This window comes from Prionailurus bengalensis, chromosome C1, assembly GCF_016509475.1.
Source record: "Prionailurus bengalensis isolate Pbe53 chromosome C1, Fcat_Pben_1.1_paternal_pri, whole genome shotgun sequence".
NCBI classification, from domain to species: Eukaryota; Metazoa; Chordata; class Mammalia; order Carnivora; family Felidae; genus Prionailurus; species Prionailurus bengalensis.
Genome location: NC_057345.1, coordinates 87,721,973 through 87,730,350, shown reverse-complemented (window position 1 = coordinate 87,730,350; position 8,378 = coordinate 87,721,973). Strand labels below are relative to the sequence as shown.

Genomic DNA, 8,378 nt, shown 5'->3' with positions numbered 1-8,378 from the left:
TTAGTAATATGCATTTAAGGTTCCTTTATGCCTTTTCATGGCTTGACAGCTCATTTTCTTGTAGCACTAAATAACATTCCATTGTGTGGACATCCTACAGTTTGTTCACTTCTCACTATTGAAGGACTTGGCTGCTTCCAAGTTTTGGTTTGTAATGAAAAGGCTGCTATAAATATTCAGGTGTCTGAAATTACTGTAGCAACTTCATCTTTCTTTAAATTAGTGTTAGCATGGTATATTTTTCTCTACTCATTTACTTTTAACCTATCTTTGGCTTTATATTAAAGTAGGTTTCTTGTATACAACATATACTGTGTCGTGTGTTTGTGTTTAGTTTTCTCTGACAGTCTTTTAATTGTTGAATTTAGACCATTAACATTTGAAGTGATTATTATTATTATTGTTATTTCAGAAACATTATTTTTATTAACAAGTGAGGGCCACAATTGATAGCTTCTAAAACAGAAAAAAGACAGTCCCAAGACAACAGAGTGTAAAATTATAGCAGACAGGTTAATTAATACTCTTTGCCCTATTCCTCTTCCTCAGCACTATCCGTTCTGACCTCCTCATAATCCTTATCAAGGGCAGTCATGTCCTCACAGGCTTCAGAAAATTCTCCTTCCCTCATGCCCTCACCCACATACCAATGAACAAAGGCATGCTTGGCACACATCAGGTCAAACCTGTGGTCCAGGTGAGCCCAGGCCTCAGCAATGGTTGTGGTGTTGCTCAGCATACACACATCTCGCTGTACTTTGGCCAGGTCTCCACCAGGTACCCTAGTGGGAGACCGGCAGTTAATGCCAACTTTGAAGCCAGTGAGGCACCAGTCCACCAACTGGATGGTATGCTTGGTCTTGATGGTGACAATGGCAGCACTGACATCTTTGAGAACCACACTACCATGGTACAACAGGCAATAAGCCATGTATTTATCATGTTGAGGGTCACATTTCACCATCTGGACAGCTGGCTCAAAGAATCCATTGGTGATCTCTGCTACAGTAAACTGTTTATAGTAGGTTTTCTCAGCAGAGATAACAGGAGCATATGTGGCAAGAGGGCACCAGATTGGTCTGGAATTCTGTCAGATCAGCATTTAGGGCTCTATCAAATCTGAGAGAAGCAATGATGGAGGACACACTCTGGCTAATATGGCGGTTAAGTTTAGTGTAGGTTGGTGTTCTATATAGAGGTTTCTACCACAAATTTCATAGATGGCCTCCTGGTCTACCACAATCAGAGTGTTCCAGCTGGTATGGGTAGTGAGGATAGAGTGATAGGGCTCAATTACAGCTATGGAAACCTGGGGGGCTCAGTAAATGGAGAACTCCAGCTTGGACTTCTTGCCAGAATTGACAAGAGAGATGTTCTATCAGTAGGGAGGTGACCACAGAACCAGTTACCCTCCAAAGCTGTGTCTTGTGGAAAACCAAGAAGCCCTGAAAACTGGGCTTCTGGTCAGCCGGCTTACAAAGTCAGTCTGAGACAGGGTCAGTGATCTCCTTGCCAATGGTATAGTATCTTTGGGCATAGTTACTGGCAGCATCTTCCTATCTTTGATGAGCTTCTCAGGGTGGAAGAGCTGGTGGCAGGAGCCAGTGCGAACTTCATCAATGACTGTGGGTTACATGTTTACAAACACTGCCCTGGGAATATGCTTGCCAACACTCCTCTCACTGAAGGTGTTGAAAGAGTCATCTCCTCCCCCAATGGTCTTGTCACTTGGCATCTGGCCATCAGGCTGGATGTCATGTTCCAGGCAACAGAGCTCTCAGCAGGCATTGCTGATCTGGACAGCCTGGCCAACGTGGATAGAGATACACTCATGCATGACTGAGACTTGTAGGACTCCTCGGGACTGGAGGAGGTGAGGGGATGGCAACAAGGATTTCCCACTGAGTCTGGAGGAAAAGTAGTAGAAGTAATTATTGATATAGTTGGATAGCATCTTCCATGTTTATAATTTTCTTTTCTTTGTCCTATTCTTCTTTTCTTTTGTCCCTTCTCCACCTCTTTTTCTGTCTTCTCTGGTTTTAGTTCAATATTTTATATAATTCTACTTTCTTTCCTGAATTTGCATATTAACATGCTTGTTTCATGAAATATTTTTGGTTTCCTTAGAGTTTGAAATGCACATTTACAATGAGGCTGGGTCAAATTCAAATACAGTATATAATCTCATCAATACTGCAGGAGCCTTATAACAATTCCCAATTCCTCCTTTCTGTCCCTTATAGAATTGCTATCATTCCATACTCCAGCATTTATCCATATGCTATAATTTCGGTAGAGTTTGTTAGATTACTTGAACAAACAAACAAGTCAAGTAAGAGTAAGAAAACTAAAAGATTTTATTTCACATTCATTTATTTTTTTCCCCCAGGCTTTCCTTTTTTAATGAAAGATAAAGTTTTATACCTTTGGAGTTTTCTCCATGAAGAAATTATTTTGCCAACTCTTTCAGTAAAGGTCTGCATTATTTTCTTTCTCTTTGAAGAGCTTCTTTTACCATTTCTTGTTGATTAGATAAGTTGTCCAAGAATTTTCTCTATTTTTTTTTCTTTTGCCTTCAGAATCCATTTCTCTTTATTTGGATTTGAATGCATTTCAATCACGTGAAATTGAATGTTTGTTTTCTTTCAACACATTAAAATTGCATTTCACTGTCTTCTGGCTTGTATGATTTCTGACAAGTCTGCTTTAATTCTTATGCTTTTTCCTTTCTAGGTAGGGTGTTTTTACTCCTATTCTGGGTTCTTTCAACATTTTTTTCTGTCTTTGGTTTTTGTACCTTAACTGTGATACACCTGATTGTAGACATTTTACTATTTATCCTGGTTGGTTCTCTGAGCTTTGTGGATTGCTAGTTTGGTGTCTGTCATTAATTTTGTCAGTTTTCAAAATTTTTATACATTTTCAGTCATTATCACTCCAGTTTTTTCTTCTGCTTTGTTATCTTTCTTCTCATTTTGGTATTCCCAATTATATATAAATTACTCTTTTGAATGTCCCACTATTTTTAGATATTCTGCTCTGTTTTTTCTACTGTTATTATTCATCCTTCTTTCCTTTGCATTTTTTTGGGGGGAGTTATTATTGACATATCTTAAGCTCACTTACTCTTTCCTTAACCTTATCCAGTCTACTGATGAATCCATCAAAGGTATTTACCATTTCTGTTACAGTGTTTGATTCCTAGTATTTTCTTTTTTTAAAAAAATATTTTTAATGTTTATTCATTTTTTTTTGAGAGACAGAGAGAGAGCCTGAGTTGGGAAGGGACATAGAGAGAGGGAAGGAGACATAGAATCCAAAGCAGGCTGCAGGCTCTCAGCTGTCAGCAGAGAGCCCAACATGGGGCTTGAATTCACGAACTGTGAGATCATGACCTAAGCTGAAGTCAGATGCTCAACTGACTGAGCCACTCAGGTGCCCCAAATTCCTAGTATTTTCTTTTTATTTTTCTTAGAGTGTCCATCCTTCTGCTTACATTACTCATATTTTCTTGTATGCTGCCTACTTTTTTCCATTGGAGACCTTAATATATTAATCATAGTTATTTTTTTTTCTTTTCAAAATTTTTTTAATGTTCATTTATTTATTTTTGAGAGTGAGAGAGAGAGAGTGGGATCAGGGGAGGGGCAGAGAGAGAGGGACACAGAGAATCCAAAGCAGGCTCTGTGCCATCAGTGCAGAGCCCAACAAGGGGCTCAAACTCGTGGACCATGAGATTATGACCAGAGCTAATGTCGGAGGATTAACTGATTCTGCCACCCAGGTGCTCTTTTCAAATTTTTATTTAAATTCTAGTTAGTTAACATACTGTGCAATATTGGTTTCAGGAGAATTCAGTGATTCATCATTTACATATAACACCCAGTGCTCATTACAAGTGCCCTACTAATACCCATCACCCATCTAGCCCATCCCTCACCCATCTCCCCTCCATCAAGTCTCAGTTTGTTTTCTATCTTTAAGAGTCTCTTATGGTTTCTCTCCATCTTCACCCCCCATATGTTAATCTGTTTTATTTCTTCAATTGCACACATAATCATAGTTATTTTAATGTCCTCTGTAATAATTCCAAAATCTGCACTGCATGTAAGTCCAGTTTTGATGCTCACTTTGGATCACCATCTTCATTTTCTTCTTGCTTTTTAGCATGACACTTGTTTTATTGAAAGGTGAATCTAGGGGCGCCTGGGTGGCGCAGTCGGTTAAGCGTCCGACTTCAGCCAGGTCACGATCTCGCGGTCCGTGAGTTCGAGCCCCACGTCAGGCTCTGGGCTGATGGCTCGGAGCCTGGAACCTGTTTCCGATTCTGTGTCTCCCTCTCTCTCTGCCCCTCGCCCGTTCATGCTCTGTCTCTCTCTGTCCCAAAAATAAATAAATGTTGAAAAAAAAATTAAAAAAAAAAAAAGAAAGGTGAATCTAAAATATTAGGTAATTCAGTTGGCAGTTGGGCTCTACTTAAAATTTACTGCAGCTGTATGTGCCAGGGGCTTTAGTTTCTTCTTGTGTCCTTGTTTTTGTCTCTCCTGTTGTCTTCTGGCTTTCCTAAAAACTCCTTCTTAAATAGAGGCTGAGCCCTGCAGCAATTTTAGTTATCATCCACTGTTATTATACCATGCTGTTGTTAATGTCATAGTAAAACGTGGAATAGAGAAGCATTCTATTATGTTATGATTACATTTTAGTCATAAAATGCAGATGGTCTGTGTCCCTGGGTTATTACCTTCAAAAGAGTTTTGTTGATTTTATTTCCTACCTCAGGAGAGACAGGAAGGTTAGAGAGGGCTGGAGTCAAATAAATGCCCTTTCCCACAGATGAGATAAGTCTCTAGAAAAAAATCTTTTTTCTTGGAAAGCTGGCCTTTATTATGAAGAATGCTCTGGACATATTGCAAAATGTTTCATTTTCCCCTCCCTTCCCAGAGACATGAGGTGATTTTTGTTTTGGCTCTTTACATTAAGTTCCTTGTGAGGGTCTCTTGGAGATAAAACCCACAGAAGGAGACCCTCCATAGAAGTATGACCTCAAGGAGATTCTCATTTCACTGTAGTCTGCACACAGTCTCTATCAATGTGCCAATATTACCAGTAAGTATTCTTACCAGTTTATGGCTCCAGCAGCTTCTTTCCAGGGAAAGGGATCTCAATTTTGGTTCTGTGTATTTGCTTATTTCTCTAGATTTCAAGGTGGATGGTTGTTTTTTGACCTCTATTCTCTGACAGGCTCAAGAAAAGTCATTGATTTTCAGTTTGTATAACTTTTTTCCTACTCTAAGTATGGTAATGATGACTTCTAGCATTTTACATGTTGGAGCTGATGTTCATTTCCTCTGGATTTTTTTCATAAAGCAATTGAACTCATTTTCCTTGAATGCCCTTGTGCTTGTTCTAGGAAGGCGCCCACACAAGTTGTACTACAGGCCTCAGTGTTGGTTGTGTTTCCAAGTAAGTTCCACTCTGAGTACAATCACCTCTTTATAAAATGACAGACCCTGTCCTGGGACCACTAGGCTGCTAGAGCCTTCTCCCTCTTGTTTTCTCTAACCATTATTGGTGGTGGATTGTACCCACTGGGGAACCACGATTTCATAGGAAGCAAATAGAATCATGTGCTTGCCTACATTTTTCATTTTTAAAGATTTTTTAAATGTTTATCCATTTTTGATAGAGACAGACTGTGTGCATGGGAGGGGCAGTGAGAGGGAGACACAGAATCAGATACAGGCTCCAGGCTCTGAGCTGTTAGCACAGAGCTTGATGCAGGGCTTAAACTTGGGAACCATGAGGTCAGGACCTGAGCCAAAGTCGGATGCTTAACTGACTGAGCCACCCAAGCACCCAATCTACTTTTTCATTTTAAAGTATTTTGTTGGCAAATACATGTTTCTTTCATAAAGTAAACAAACTTTGACTACTGTGATTCACAAATTACACATTTACTGATTATTTTAATATATAATGTTGTCACTGAAAAGCATGTTTTTAGGTATATAATAAATATTTTATAATTATCTATTTATATTATACATATATGCACATATAGTGTATATATTCATACTTTATATTCAAAGAAATACTTGATATTAACTTAGTGATATAAAAAATGAAATTATGAAAAGAATCTTTAACTTACCAATGTGTTTCTCATTTTGTTTTCTTATGGTTTTGTGTTACTGAACCTGAATTGAAGTCATTTTCCTATGTTTTATGACAACACAGACAGTTGCTATGGCAAATAATTTAATGTCACAAATTCAGCACAAAATTAGAAAATCATATTACCACTAGTAAAACCTTTTGTCTATACACAAAGACCTCAGTTATTAATTCCGTCACCACTGATATTTTCTGTCATCTCAAAAAAGTTATTAAAGTTGAATTGGCCTCATAAACAAGCAAAGAGATGAAGAGTACTTATAGAAGGGAAGTTGTATTTAAATACGAATAGTTTTGAAAATTGGTAATCATAGTGAACAATGCTGTCAACAAAACCGGTAAAGAGATTTCTGTTACTATTTTGGATTTACTAATAGATAACTCTCAAGTACTTGAAAACAAGTGAGATGTCATGGAAATGCATTAACCACACTGCATTGACTCCATATAAACCTTCTAAGTGAAAAAACTCCCTCAAATAGACAATCAAGGTGTCAATTTACATTTGAGTCTATCACAGTTTTAATATTCCCTGTAAGTGAACTTCATATCAACAGAGAGAGTAGAGAAAATAAAAGCATTATTCATTATTTGTGTTTGTTCTTATTAAAAAGAGTAAACCTTTCGTTTTCATATACTGCCTGCAGGATTCCATTTTCCCTTTTTCTTGTTATCCGTTATTCCAGGTTACACATTTTTGAAATTCAGTCATGTATATATATTTTTAAAATATAGACAAATTGCTGTGTTTTTCAATGTTTATTTATTTATTTATTTTGAGAGATAGGGAGTGAGAGAGAATGAGAATGAGCAGGTAAGGGGCAGAAAGAGAGGGAGAGAAAGAGAATCCCAAGCAAGCTCCACACTGTCAGCACAGAGTCCAACAAGGGCTAGAACTCACAAACTGTGAGATCATGACCTGAGCTGAAATCAAGCATCAGATGCTTAACTGACTGAACCACTCAGGTCTCCCATGAAATACAGTCATGTATGTTCTAAATTTCAATAACAGTATTATTGGGGCCCCTGGGTGACTCAGTTGGTTAAGTGTCTAATGATCATGGATCAAGTCCTGTGTTGGGTTCCACGCTGAGCATGGAAACTGCTTAAGATTCTCTCCTTCTCCCTCTACCACTAGTGCTCTCTCAATCTCAAAAAAACAAAACAAAAAACAAAAAACAAAAAACAAAACACCCCCCCCCAAAAACCCAGCATTATTCAATACACTCGTCATTCAAGCAACAATTATTTATCAGTTGCCTCCTATGTCCCAGGCAGTCCTTTAAGCAATGAAGCATTAAAAATGAATAAGACAGGGGCGCCTGGTTGGTGCAGTCGATTAAGCGTCCGACTTCAGCCAGGTCACAATCTCGCGGTCCGTGGGTTCGAGCCCCGCGTCGGGCTCTGGGCTGATGGCTCAGAGCCTGGAGCCTGTTTCCGATTCTGTGTCTCCCTCTCTCTCTGCCCCTCCCCCGTTCATGTTCTGTCTCTCTCTGTCCCAAAAATAAATAAAAAATGTTGAAAAAAAAATTAAAAAAAAAATGAAGAAGACAAACTCATTGAGCTTTATTAAATACAGAGAAAATTTAAAATGTGTTCAATGAGTGCTTAAGAAAAATATTTTATAACTAGTCCAAAAAGCTTAGCATATTTCAGAGATCAGAAATTCTCACATCACAATGCAATAGTACTAGATTTTAATGAAAACAATTGAACAAACCCTACCACTCTTTCACTAATAACATTAAAGTCACTTGGAAGTTAAAAAAATATCAGAAGGTCTATTTAACCAATGAAAAAATAAAAACTGTAAGAAAAAATAACTTACTAAATAATGGAATGGAGAAAGCTGTATATAACAACTTGTACGCTGTTATTCTGTACTATATGGTGATCCATAAACATAAATGCTATATTCAAAAAAAAGAAGAGAGAAGAAAAAAAGACGCAATATCTCAAGAATAAAGTCAATTAAACTATTTAGAAGAAGTATAGACAAAAAGCAGTGAGCAGTAAGGGGAGAATAACGCCAAAAGCTTTATTAGGTAAATTAGAAATTGCAAAAACAGTAGGAATGCTATGACAATGTCACCTGACCAAAAAAACAAACAAAACAAAATGGTACAAATTCCTTCAGTTTTTAAGAAAAATCTGAATGAAGAAGGAAATAAATTTTAAAAATAACAGTAATAATGTATTTAAAT

At 37.6% G+C, this 8,378-nt stretch overlaps 1 pseudogene; it reads right to left on the bottom strand.

The window, feature by feature from the left end:
• Nucleotides 1–517: 517 nt before the first annotated feature.
• On the bottom strand, nt 518–1,846 carry LOC122480849 (annotated as a pseudogene).
• Nucleotides 1,847–8,378: the final 6,532 nt, after the last annotated feature.